At 42.1% G+C, this 13,405-nt stretch overlaps 1 pseudogene; it reads right to left on the bottom strand.

Annotated features, from left to right (window-relative positions):
• LOC149180942 (transketolase, chloroplastic-like) overlaps positions 1-11,864 on the bottom strand; it is a 97,506-nt pseudogene extending 85,642 nt beyond the window's left edge.
• Positions 11,865-13,405: the final 1,541 nt, after the last annotated feature.

Here is a 13,405-nt window from a genome sequence, read left to right on the forward strand (position 1 = left end):
TACCAGGCATCCTCACATCCACTCCCTCCATGAACACTCATTTTTTTCAGGGTTCAGACACAATCTAGTCATGGTTCAACCTTCTACAGGAAGCTACAGGACTTTCTACAGGAAGTTCTGTATTTCTGCTGGAAACATCCTGTAGAGCCTTTGGGCAGGCTAGAATCAATTATGGAGAGGGATTTGAAGCTTAAAGTCTGTTGAGGAGGCATGCAACCACTCCTTTCTTCCATCCTCCACTTGTTTCATCTCCTTTCACCACCATTGCCACCATCTGGTTGAATATACCTGCACAGTCATACCAGAACCCTGTTTTCTCAGATAAAAAATTGTTTTTTTCAAGTGAAAAATAAAGCATGTAGAGGCCCGCACACTTTACCTATCAAGGCACCCTTAGGACCCTTCATCCGTGAATGCAACTTTGTTTGTTTCAGCATGCACCCCAGGAGGAGCTGATCCGGCTAGAGCACATACCATGGAGACACCAGCAGCTCACATCAAACGAAGCTGGTGCATGCAGCATTCACCACCAGAGAGTTGGGTCTCAAGGTCTTGGAACCAGCATCAGCTAATGGAAGAGGAGCTCCAGCACCCGTGCGCGAAGCAGCAGCAAGCAAATCCAACATTCCTCGTCCTGAAGCCTGAAAAAAAACGTCCACGGCCGCACAGGTAAGTGCCTAACCTTATTCGTCGAATTACATGAACTATACTCTAAAATTTGCATGACTGTGAGAATGGGCGGATTGAACAAGGTTGGTGGCCATTCAACTGGCCACCCACAGCCAGTCAGATGGCCTCGTAGGATCCGAATGGGCTTGGTTATGCCAAAAAGACGGGCAGTTGACACGTGGGAAGTGTCCAGTCGGGGAGAATCGGCAGTATGACAGAAATGGCGGTGGTGAATGCAGAGGGAAGGATTCGGCGGTCAGAGACACGCCGAGGAATGATGGCTGTGACGTCGGCTAATGGATCAACTTGGATAGCTCACCCCCATGCCATGAATTCCACAGCATTTCAAATTGGCTAGTCGAATAACTCACAATAAACTACTGTCATTTGCACTTGCAACTGTTTTTGCAGTCGAGTACGCTTCCTCCTCCTCTGCAAGTTGTTAGCCCGAGCTTCTCGATCTGTTCCAATGTCCTTCCGCAGCTCAGACTCGTCCAGAACCATCGTAAAGTCCTCCAGAAGCCTTGAAAGCTTTCTACAGGAAGGTGCGCTACAGGAAGCCCAGCATTACGAAGAAGCTTGGATTGTTCACGTCAAGGGTGGCAATTCTCAGAGAGGTAGGCCCGAACATACCTTTCCCATGCAAAATAATTCAAAAGGTGGTGAATTCGATGTGCTGGGGTAGAGAAAAATTTAAAAGCAAGTCTGTATGCGAATCCAAAAGCAGTTTACTTATCGTTGCATGAAATTGTCTTTGTGGTTTGCATCCAAGATTTTCTCCACGAAGTCCTGAGTTAAATTCCTCCTGTAGAGAAGTGAGACACTGTCAAGGTTAACCGGTGGAAAAAATGTGAATGTTATATGATTGTGTGTATGCTGGAAACATATCCCTGCACTCTGTTTAGAGAAATCCCGAGTCGTCCTTCTGTACACGAGCAGTCAGGTTTCAAAACAGAGGAATTGATACGAAGAGGCCTGCAGATACCGTTTTTAATGCTCTGAGAAGGAGACACACCTATAATTCCATTTCTGCTCAAAGTGCAAGCAAAAATAGAGTCTTTTTCACCATGCCAGGAGGGTTTATCCGAAAGGAACCCTCGGACTCCAAGAAACTCCAAGAAACCCCTGAGGTGGTAGACTTATTTTCCCGTGCACACTGGATGACATTCTGTGACAAACTTCAAGGTCACGATGATGAAATTACAGAAGAATTCCTAAGGTCCCTGAAGCCGAAATCGAAGACACTAGCCACTGTCAACTTCAGAGGATTGACCCTAAGACTCACCCCACAGCTCATTAGCAGAGTCACTGATCTACCGATGGGGGTACCCTGGGATAAGGAGGAGAGAAAATTGGGTCAAAAGGCTAAAAAGGAGTTCTTCTTGCCAAAGGAACAATTTTCAGAGGACAAGAATGGGGTCCGAAGTACCAGCCTATAGCCATTTTGGAGCGAAGTCAGCCTCCAAATTATGAAGTATATTACCTGTGAGGGGCGATTCAACATCGTATATGGTTATCATTTCCGTTTGCTAATAGAACTCAGGCACCAAATGGATTTGCCCTCAGAACAAAAATTGAGCATCCCCTACTTCCTCCTGCAATCCTTGATCGAGTGTGCCACAAAGCTGAGGGAGGGGACACCAGACCAGCTGGCCCATCATGGGCTTATCAAGCTCCTCGTGGAAGATGCACTCCATACTTACACTGTCCCTCTCTCCTGGGAAATTTTTCGAAATATGTCTAAGGATGATGACATCCGAATTTTGGCCGAGGAGCTCACTTCCTCCAGCAACGAGGAGAAGGAGCACACCGAGGCAGAAAAGAAAGCTAAAGGTCAAGAAACCCCAGGCAAACCACCAAAGAAAGAACAGAAAGAGCCACGAGAAAAAGGCCAAGCTGCTGAGGCCAAAACAGTGGGTGGTAAAATAACACAAACACCCAAGGAGAAAAGACTACAGAGCAGGGCAGAAAGGACCGAAAAAGTCCAAGCCAGTGAAGGCACCCCTAAGTGTTATAGACATTTTTGTGCCTTGCAATCACAAGCATGAAATGTCCATAAACCAAGGGCTCCTAAGTCCCTAAAAGTGTTGTTCTAACCCCTAAAGGAACAAGGTCAACAGATTACAGCTTCTCCCAGAAGTTCTCCATGAGAAACTGCTCAGAATTGGTCAAAACAGGATCATTGCAGCTGCTCCACTGGCTAAGTGCGTTGCATCTCACGTAAATACACTGTTAGGGTGCGTTGCATTTCAAAATTCCCTTCTGTAGGGTGCGATGGGCGAGAAATGACAAATGGCAGTGTCATTCCACGAGGTGGAAAGACAATGGAAGCTTCTAGAATCTTCTCCTGTGACACTTGCCTCACTGAATTCGACTAAGGATGAGTAAGAGGCCTTCAGTCTCCAAGTGGAAGCAAGAACTATCAGAGAGAAGACAATAATCAAATCACAAGCTGACTCATTCCCCTTACAGATATCTATATATGGATCCCTCACCCCAGAGATCCAGAGGCTGGAATTTTGCATATTGTAAGGAATTGCTGTTGGTTTCTGGAGACAAACATCAGATTGTTGGGTGATCTAAGCTTTGTTTGAGGTGAAGAGGGGCTTCTTTGCTAGGAGGTTGATGCTGGGTCAGAACAACTAGTTGTAACTCCTCCTGGATCTTTTCTTGTTTATCAATAAAAACTATTTGAGTTTTCCTCCATACTTTTGTATCATTGATGCTTGTTACATTTGTATGGTCAATTTACATCTGATCCTAGATTGTTTATGAATATAGATCCATGTCTTTGTATAGTGCTATGCTTCTGTGATATTACAGGTACTTTGTGAAGCTGGGCGTGCAAGGGAGCAGGTAGCTGAGGACTATCAAAGAAGAGAGGGATCGAATCGAAGGATTAGCGCAAGACAGAGGTTGGTCTTTCTGTTCCTCTTTATCTATAATTCATAAAGGAAAAATAAAAGTAGTTTTTCTCTATTTGTTTCTAAGGCAGCTGTCACACCTTAGTGGGATAGAGCAGTTCTATATAGACACTTTTCCCTGTAACACTAAGGCAGCCTCAGCCAAGCTAAAAGAAAAAGCACCCTCAGCCAAGCAGGCTAAAACAGTGCCAACTAGTTCTACAGGAAGCCAGAAGGCCATTTCTACAGGAAGTCCAAAAACTGCTTCTACAGGAAGCCAGAAACCAACCACTACAGGCATTTCTACAGGAAGTCTGAAGAAAGGGCAGCAGAAGGAGAAATCGGCCGAGATTCTAGCTAGGGAGGCAGCAGCTGTGCTGGCCACCCTAAGCACCTCTCCCAAGTAGAAGGAAAAGCGAAAGAGGGAGCCTCCCCTGTACTTTAAGGCAAGAAGAAGTGTAAGAATTAAAACCGGCAGACCCCAACCTCCATCCAAAGAACCAATTACCATTGTAGACACCCCTACCACACCAAAGGAGAGGTACCCCTCCAAGGCATCCATCACTTATGAGCGGGGAAGTCCGAAGATGTCCACCTGGAGGGAGAGAATGGAAAGGTTGGACACAAAAACCTCTCTACAGGATGCTGAAACTATTCTACAGGAAACATTGGCTAGACTGAAGGAGACCGAAGAAATGGAGGGTGAGTTAGCTAAATCACCATAGAAGGAAGAAGTGGTCGAGCACATTATGGAACCTAGCCCCTAGCCCAGCTTGGGCTCCTATTATAACTTCTTGGAGATCGGAAAGATCATTCCTCAGAAATTCACAGTGCTACTCTTCCTTGCACTAGAGGAAGAGAGGGTGATGACACACACTTGGATGAAAATCGCTAAGTCCAAGGGAGTAGCAGATATAGGTCCTCTGGAGGAGCAGCTCAAAGAGGCTAGAAGAGAATTGGCTATGGTGCGACATGTGGAGAGCATCCAATGGGTCAGGCTACAGGAAGAAAATGAGCAGCTCAAACAATAGCTACAGTCACAGGGACATAGGCAGGAAGACAGGCCTTACATCTTGGGGGAACAAAAGCAACAGGAGGGGCCCACAACAGCCACAGATATCGCTTATGAAAAAAAAAGGAAGGAAGGGACACAGACTAAAATTGAGGCATTGAACCGGCAGCTCCAAGAACAAGAACTACATATACATTCTCTAAAACAATAGCTACAAGAATAGGAGGCCCAACTGGCCTGCATGGCCAGCTGGGCAATGGAGGCTCTATAGTGCAGGCAGCCTGCCAAATCCTATGCCCTTTACCTCAAGGACCAATGGTTACAATTTCAAATCAATGCCTTGGCTCAAAGGGGCATCACGCCTTTCCAAAATTATCATCAGTTTGCAGCTTTATGTGGCAGTAGTTCATCTGAGGATAGGGCCAAATTGGTAGAGTTCTACTTGCACAAATTTGCCCTTCCAGACATGAACGCATGGGATCCTAACACGGTGATAGGGGATATCCAGCTTATGGCCATGGCCTCTTGGATGAGCCATGAGGAGAAGAGGGCAACAGAAGTCCACAATATCATAGGCAGAGAGCTCAGTGAGCCTCTCATGATCAGAGCAGAGCCAGATGACCCATCAACAGTGATAAGCGCCCACTAGCACTTGGCCAACAATCCTTAGGATCTGCCGGAATACATTGAGCAACAGGCTCAAGCCATTGCCCATTTTGAAGACATGGAGAGACTGTTGGGAGAAAACTGTATGCATGCCTGCACAAGGTGGTGGAACACACTACCTCACAGCCTGAAGATAAGGGAATACCATTCTCCCACTAGGATGGGGGAGGCCTTGGGAAGGGTACCTCTCTACAAAAAGTTGATGCAGAACTTGCAAGCCAATTGGATTGGCTTGAAATTCAGTCCTCCTTTACTTCTAGGATTGCTAGAAGGAGTAAAGGAAGAGGAGGAGGGTAGGCAATGGGAAGAAGTGGAGAGGAAGGCAGGATTCCATGATCAGGAAGAGGATATCACAATAGAGGCTTGGGATGTGAGGGAGGTGATCAAAGCCATGAAGGATGATGAGATGGACTAGTTGCTCAGAGGATGAGAAACCGATTCAGCAGGGGGGTGATGATGAGCCCCCAAATTGGGTAACCTATTGGGCTCATTTTGCCTAATTATCCTTGTTCAGTCCTTGTTCAATCCTCCATTTTTCATAGCTTATGCATTATTTTTTAGTATGTTTATGTCATTTGTATGAATAAGGGTGGTCACTCTTCCTAGGTGGCTAACACGTGCTTATTTCAGGTTTTTTTGACACATGTTGGAGCAAAACCGAGCAATCATGGGCTAGAAGACAGCCAAGCTTGAGGTGAGGATTCGTAGGGGGGTTGTCTATGACATTAAATAGCCCTTCCTCAGGATCTTCACCCCCAAACTCCGAGCTCAGAGGCAACCAAAAATCAGATCTTGAAGGCAGCCAAGCAGATTTTGGAAAAGGGACTGTCTACTAACAGTTGGATAGCTAAGTCCCCTAGATTTAGGAGGCCTGCTAGGGCCCTCGTGGTGTATAAATGATAAGGCCTCAACCTTCCTAAGGGACATTTTGAAACCATTACATATTTTTTCACTACAGTGCTGTCAGCTTTAGCTCATTTTCTTGTAGCCATTTTGGCATAACTCTTGAGTGATGACTATTTTTTGATAATGATAAGCAGTCCTATTTCATATCAACTTTGAGTTTTCTATAGGAGTCGTAGCTCTCAGGGCTGGGCCCAACCTGAGAGCCTAGGGCCTCCTTTATGTACTGTTATCTTTCCTTTAAGCATTGTTGTTTTCCTTTTGTGCATTTGGAAACGTATTTCTGTTAGGCAGATTAAGTTGTGTGGATTAACTAGGCCACTGTTTATGAATAGAATGCTTCAGATTTTTAGAATAGATTGGTAGGATAATAACAGGAAAAAGGCTCCAAAAAAGGGTCAACAAACACTTCTGGTTTCACCTCTTCCTTGTTGGATCAGGGGCTGGAATTGAAGTAACTGTGTTGTCCCAAACAAAAACACTAGTTTGCTTTACCATGCAATCCTTAGTGTACTGTTTTCATTTGCAGAAGTTGGTTATGTGTTCAGATCTCTGAAATGTTTCATTGCCTAGTTGATATACATGGTTCTCTTTCAAATAAAGCTGTTGTTCATTCACTTTATTGTTAGTTAGATTAGATTAGCTAGGACTTTGATTCCTTGCAAGACTTTGTTGATTCAGTTGAATGTATACGGTGCAGAGCATCTCTACCACTCTTTCATCCACCTAAGCTTCATCAGAGCCATCTGCTCCATCTCCTAGCTAGGTTCCTCGTCTCACATCTGTCCTCTTGCCCACGTAACCCTACCTTTATGTGCAATCATTGTTTCAGCCTTCTTTGAGCCAATTTACCCATCTACACCTCCTCGCCACTCCATCCACCAGTCCCTGGGCCACTTCAGACCCCTATCCTACCTCCATATCCATTCATGCATCTTCCCTCACTCACCCATCCTCCAAAATCCAATTTTTAAACATCCTATAGAAATTCCTGAACATCCTGTAGAACTCTTGCAGACTTCTTGTAGAAGCTCACAAATGAGGTTTCTTGATAGCCAAAATTTGTGAAACTCTCTGGAAGGGTGTTAGGGACTCCTTAGGCCCTCTCTGAACCTTCCCGACCTCTTCCAAGCATTTCTCCTCCTTGATCCACCCCTGCACAGTGAAAGAACAGTGAAAGCATATGCATGATGAAACTGACGGCTTAATAAAAAATACAAAAAGATGTTTTCTTCATATAGAGGTAGTCTAGACACATGTATTTTACCTTCATAGAAGTAATGGCATCTCTTTCAGTAGTTTTCATTCTCTCCTTTGCAATAGTAGGACTAGCTGGTAGAATTAGGGTTTGCTAGGGTTTGCGTTTTCCTTCAGTTTTTCAATCCCTTTTCGCAAATAGATTAGCTTCCTTCGAGTTAGCTTTCATCCATCAATTAAAAAGCTTCTTCTAAGAGCTCATAGAAGTTGGCTTAAGCTCCTAGCGGACTTGTGCCAGCTGACCAAGTGACAGCTGCAGTAAGAGCTAGTACTTGTGCATACAGCACCATCGCTTCCAAGTTTGTTACGAACTACCGGGTTGATAAAAGTAAAGACGGGAGTCCCAGGAGTTGCAGCATTATTGTTGCAATACTGGAGCCCACCAGGCTCAGAGCATTTCTCTGACTTCTGGAGGGACCAAACCCTCGGCCCAATAACTTATAGGTTCTAAGTACTAAAACCCCCTTACCAACATTCACCCCTCCACAATTCATTCATTTCATCTAAAAAATCCCTTTTCCAAAGGTGAAATCACCATTCACCTAGGGAAAGTTATTACCCCAATACAAAACCCCTTTTTCCACAAAAACCCACAAAAAGCATTTAACCTAAGTTATGATGTGCAAATGCAAATATGCAAATAAATGTCAAACACATTATACTTAGTGCAAAAATCACTTTTCTGCTTTTATTTCATATTAACCTTTAATCTTAATTATAGTTATTAACTCCCGAAAATAAACCCTTCCCCGTATATTTTATTAAATCCCATATCATAAATATCCCGCCCCCAAGGTTTGAAACATAAACCTTATTAATAAATTAATTAAATGGATTAATTAGTTGATCAGCGGCCAATTAAGAACCATAACCCTCTGCCGAATAAAAGGAGTAATTAGTTAATCAGTGATTAATTAAATCTGTCGCCGCCAATCAAATAACCCCTGATGTCATTAAGCCTCCCTAATCTGTAGTTAATTAACCTTTCCGCTCATTAAAAGCCCATCGTGCCCCTCCTTTAAACCTTTGAGAAAATCATCCCTCAATCACCATGCGATTTGACCCCTTCAGATCCAACGACCGACACTCATATCGGGCGGCCTCTTAAGGCTGACCTTTACTTGCCCGATGTGAGTAGTTTCACTGTTCACCCCGCTGCTACGTGGCGCCCGATGAATGGCATCGGGCGACCTCCCCCCAAAACCACTAATCCCAAAAAGTGGTGTGATGGATTCCGCTTACCGTCTCTGCTACACGCCAAAATGTCACATCCCCCATTGGCACCAACTGTCCTTTTCCCAATGTACCCACCAAAGTCATTGACTTTACGCATAAAACCAAAAAAATTATAATTTTTTTGTTTTATCATGAAAAGAATATTCTGACTTCCATGCAAAGCAAAATATATTCAACTGTCAACCCGCTATCAACCACCAACTTACCAAAGTTGCTCAACTCCAGCCCACCTTTTAGACCCGTGCGCTTCATGCAAATAATGCACAATCGCCATTACTCTGTTCAATAGTCGAAACTAGGTATTTACCCCAATTTCACCGAGAAACCTTGTTTTCTTGCCAAGTTTGAACTAAATTGCTTTAAATACTAAGTAATTTAGTTAGATAAGTTTCCTGGTGACTCTCAAACATCCTAAAATAGACCAGTTCATCCCAATTTCTCTAAAACCCTTTGCCCCCGTCCTTGAATCCACAAGAACCAAGGATGGACACCCCAATTGCATTGAATATCATGCCCATTATGACTCCTCACAGAGATTTAGACCATCTCCCACTTGCAGACAAAGATTTCCAGATTAAAGATACCTCTGTCTCAAAATCCCCTTTGAAACTTTTCTGCAAGTATAGAGACCAGTACTTGAACCAAGCAGACTCCATTGGACTTTGGGAATCAGGTTTACCCAAGTACCAGTTCCCCAGAGTTCATATATTTCCAAAGATTGTACATTACTGTCACATGAATTATGATACTATCCAAAGGGCAGTGAGAATCCCTGAACAGTTTGTTCTGTTTACTATCACTGCTAAATCCATTAACCAAATACTACAATCACAACCCAGCCAAAGTCTGACTCCTCTTTCCATTGGAGATATGCTAAATAGATACCCTACACTCACTTCAATAAGACTTGCTCAGTTGTACCAGACCTTCATCATAGAAGAACAATACACCCCAAAGGACTCTCCCCCTTATTTGTGGATTATATTCTCCAACCCTGGCCGAAATATCATAGACATGATATCCAATGTGCTAGTCTACACCACAAGTGAATTTTTTGATAAAATCATAATATCCTTCATGTCCATCTACTCTCCTAGCCAACCACCAGCCATCATGTTTGACTATGCTAAGTTTATTGCTGACAAAATACATGATCAATTCATGAGATTGGAAAATGAAAGAGTGTTTAAATACTCCTCAGTTCTATATCATTTATTCTTGTGTTATCAAGCTGATAGATTTCCAATCACCCTCGAAAATCTTGATACTAGAGGTAACCCCGGATCATGATCTCAATACTCTTATACCTATTTCATACACCTATTTGTGTATCCTGTGACAATTATGCTGCTAGGAAGCCCTCCCCCAAGAATCAATGTAGACATTAGGAGGGTCCTACAATTATTTAAGCAGTATAAAGTGGGGGATTGGTACTTTTACCAAAACCACACTGAAATTAGAATCTATGGATGTGAGCTGGCTCCCTACAAGCTGCCTAGATACCTCCCCATGAGATTGTTTACTCTGGAGTACTACATGCAAATGATCAATTCAGATGAGTTGCATTTTGTGAAAGCCAAGAAGAAAGCCCAACTTAGAATAAAAGATTAGCTGGGCCCATTTATTTGTAATAGTAGAGAAGAAGGAAAGGAAGTAGATGAAATCCTTCAAAGGTTGAAACTAAAACAGAGTTTTATATGGAATTATGATCCCTTAGAGTTCATTTGTAATAGGAGACAAAAGAATAAATTATCTCCTTACATCCATCATAGAATCTCTGAAATTGAGCAGTATGAAAATCAGCTTGAATGGGTGGAAAATACTTTGGTAGACCGGGATAGCACAAAGATTGCTGTAAATAATGTTTTGATTGATTTAGATAGAAGACTTGAAGAGAATTCATTTGTACAGGTGCCAGGAGAGTCTCAATCTTAGAGACAATCACAGGGACACAGTTTGTAGACAACAGAAGGAAGGCCATCAAGGCAACCAAGGCCATCAGAACAACAAGAAGAATCAGAATAGCCTGAGATTTCAGAGGAACTTGCTCAACGTGAACAAATCATGAGAAATCTGCCAATTTTGTAGACTCCTCTAAATGAGGAAAGGAACCCCAAAAGAGACAGAGAGGAGGCCACTCCTAGTAGACCTACTGCCCAAACCTATGGCAAAAGGTAGAGGTTGAATCCATTTTCAGAGCATGAATACACTAAGGAAACAGCGGGAACTTTAGGAGTATAAAGGACAAAAAGCATGCATACCACTCCATCAGGAGGGACACAAGAACCTTCCACCTCACAAGCTCAAATTTTGGAAAGGCAACAGAATGTGGAAGTGTCCTCCTTCAGGGCTCCTACTGGACAGAGCCTAGATGTCAAGGAAAAATACAAGGAAATCAAAGCAAGGAATGAAAGGCTAAAGGTGCAAAGTTATGCACATTATCTAACGATGACTCCAACAAACCAAACAAGGCTAATGTAACTAGCCTTTGACATAGAAGAAGGGAAAATGCGGATGAGTTTTTTGAAGCCAACCACACAACAACCTAAATCAATGGAAGATTACCTAAAAATAGATTTTGAAGTACTAGCAAAGGATATCCATGTGATTGACCAAATTGAATTACATAAGCAAACTAGTGAAATGGTCTACTCCACTTTGACCAACAAGGCAATAGCAGCGCAAAAACTTTAGAATTCACTGAATAACATGTCAACACAATTCCAGTTGGAGAAGGCCTCTTCACAGGCCAAAGACACTAGGATAAAGTCCTTAGAGGACTTGGTCATAGAACTGGGACATGATCCCAAGGATGTGAAAGCTGTAAAGAAGCTTATCAAGGAGAAAAATGACGACATAACTACACTAAAAAAGTAGCTCAAGATTCCTCCTCTTCATCATCCTCAGACAGCCAAAGTAATGGAAACCAAAAAGGAGGAAGAGCTTATGGACTTGGTCCTAAAGCTTAATGAACAGTTAAAGGAAACTAAGAAATAATTGGATAGTTTGATACAGTCCAAATAGAGTGAGTTGGCCACCACTCCTTAGACTGTAATACCTACAGTTTACACAACAGTACCCTCCACCTTAGTAGCTTCCTTGGCACCTACACTTCCACCAGCTATAGTGTTACCAATAACAGGTACTTCAGCAGGCACATTTACATCAACCAGCATAGAGACACCAATAGAGAAGACTGCAGAATTGATGAAGGCCATGATAGAAATGAGTATCCAGGCCACTGAGATTAAGAAACTCAGAGAACAAGTGTCAATTTTATAAACCAATAGTAAAATTGCACAAATACAACAGAAGGAAGAAGCTCAGAAGAACCAAAGAATCGTAGACAGGATAAAAACCCTTGAAAAGGACTTAACATTACAAGAGCCATTGGGAGATATGAAAGAAATTCTTTTGGCTAACATCATTTATTCCATCAATGATGTTTGGCCTTCTATTCAGATTATTTTTGAACAAACTGAATTAGTCAAAATGGCTATAGAAGCAATCCACAAGACAGTGGAGGAATTGGGAAATAAACCTGAAGAAGCCAATCAGTTAATCACATTTTTGAACAGAAAAAAAAGATATTAGCTTGATGAACTAGAAATAGAAGATAGAACAACAACAATCATAGAAATAAAACAGGTTCTCACCAAAAGGAATCTAATGCTCAATCTGGAGAAAATATGTCAGAGCATCCAAGCAGACATTGACAACTTTATGCTAAAGTATGGCATCTTAAGAGAAAAAGGACTTCCTAGTCCTATGGTAATAAATGACAAGCTGATGACCTAGGAAGATTACAATGAAAAGTTAAACAAGCTGGCTAGAAGCCAAGCTAGTACTTCAGGGGTGAAATCTTTTCCCATTGGAAAGGTGTTATATGATGGCCTTGGGAATCTATTCTACATAGAGCATGAAGTCAAGCACTTGTTCACAAGCAAACCAAATTTTTCCAAGTACACAGAAGCTGATGAGTTTTATAGGAAAATGATAAGGATGAAATTACCTGACAGTGAATGGTGGACAAATTTGACTAATTTAATATAAGTTACTACAGTAATTCTACATGGTAAAACATGGCTGCCAGGTAAAACAGGTAAGATAGGATCAAAGCATAATAGGTAAAGAGTATCAGTAGGTAGAAGATAGAAAGTGATTCCAACACATAACTACAAAGCAACTAAAAGAGCCAAATCCGAGTTACAACAACCAGCACAGTCACAATAAAAGGGACAGCTAGAAGACAGTTCTCTTTCTGTCTCTATCTTCATGTTGAAGATATTTTTTGTTTCCTAGAATAATTATCATATGGTTGTGAGGTATTTTGTATCAATTTTGTATAAATACTTCACAAATTGAAGTAATTAGGGTGGATTAAAATACATTTCTGTAGACATTTTATTTTTGAGCCAAGGAGCTATTGTACTCAAGACACTGGTTTTGCTGGAAATGAAATAAAGCTAAGGACATTTCACTGGATTCTTGTGCATAGTTGGAACAAATAAGTATCATCTTTTCGTGTTTAAATATTGTATTCTCTTCATGTTCTGAAAATTCATATGTGTTTCTTATTAAATCTGTAAAGCAAACAAGGAATGATACAATCAGAATTATCTTAAGTGCTCTTTGTTTTAACTATTTGCTTTCTTTATGTTTTCTACTAAACTGCCTTGGTTTGGGAATTCTTAGTCTCTCTCTTACTTTCATAGTTTACCCCCCCTTTGGTCCATAGTAAAGGATTCTTCATTGCCAT

This window comes from Pinus tabuliformis, chromosome 3_2 (assembly GCF_031772625.1).
Source record: "Pinus tabuliformis cultivar Carrire ecotype Pingquan chromosome 3_2, CPIR1, whole genome shotgun sequence".
NCBI lineage: Eukaryota > Viridiplantae > Streptophyta > Pinopsida > Pinales > Pinaceae > Pinus > Pinus tabuliformis.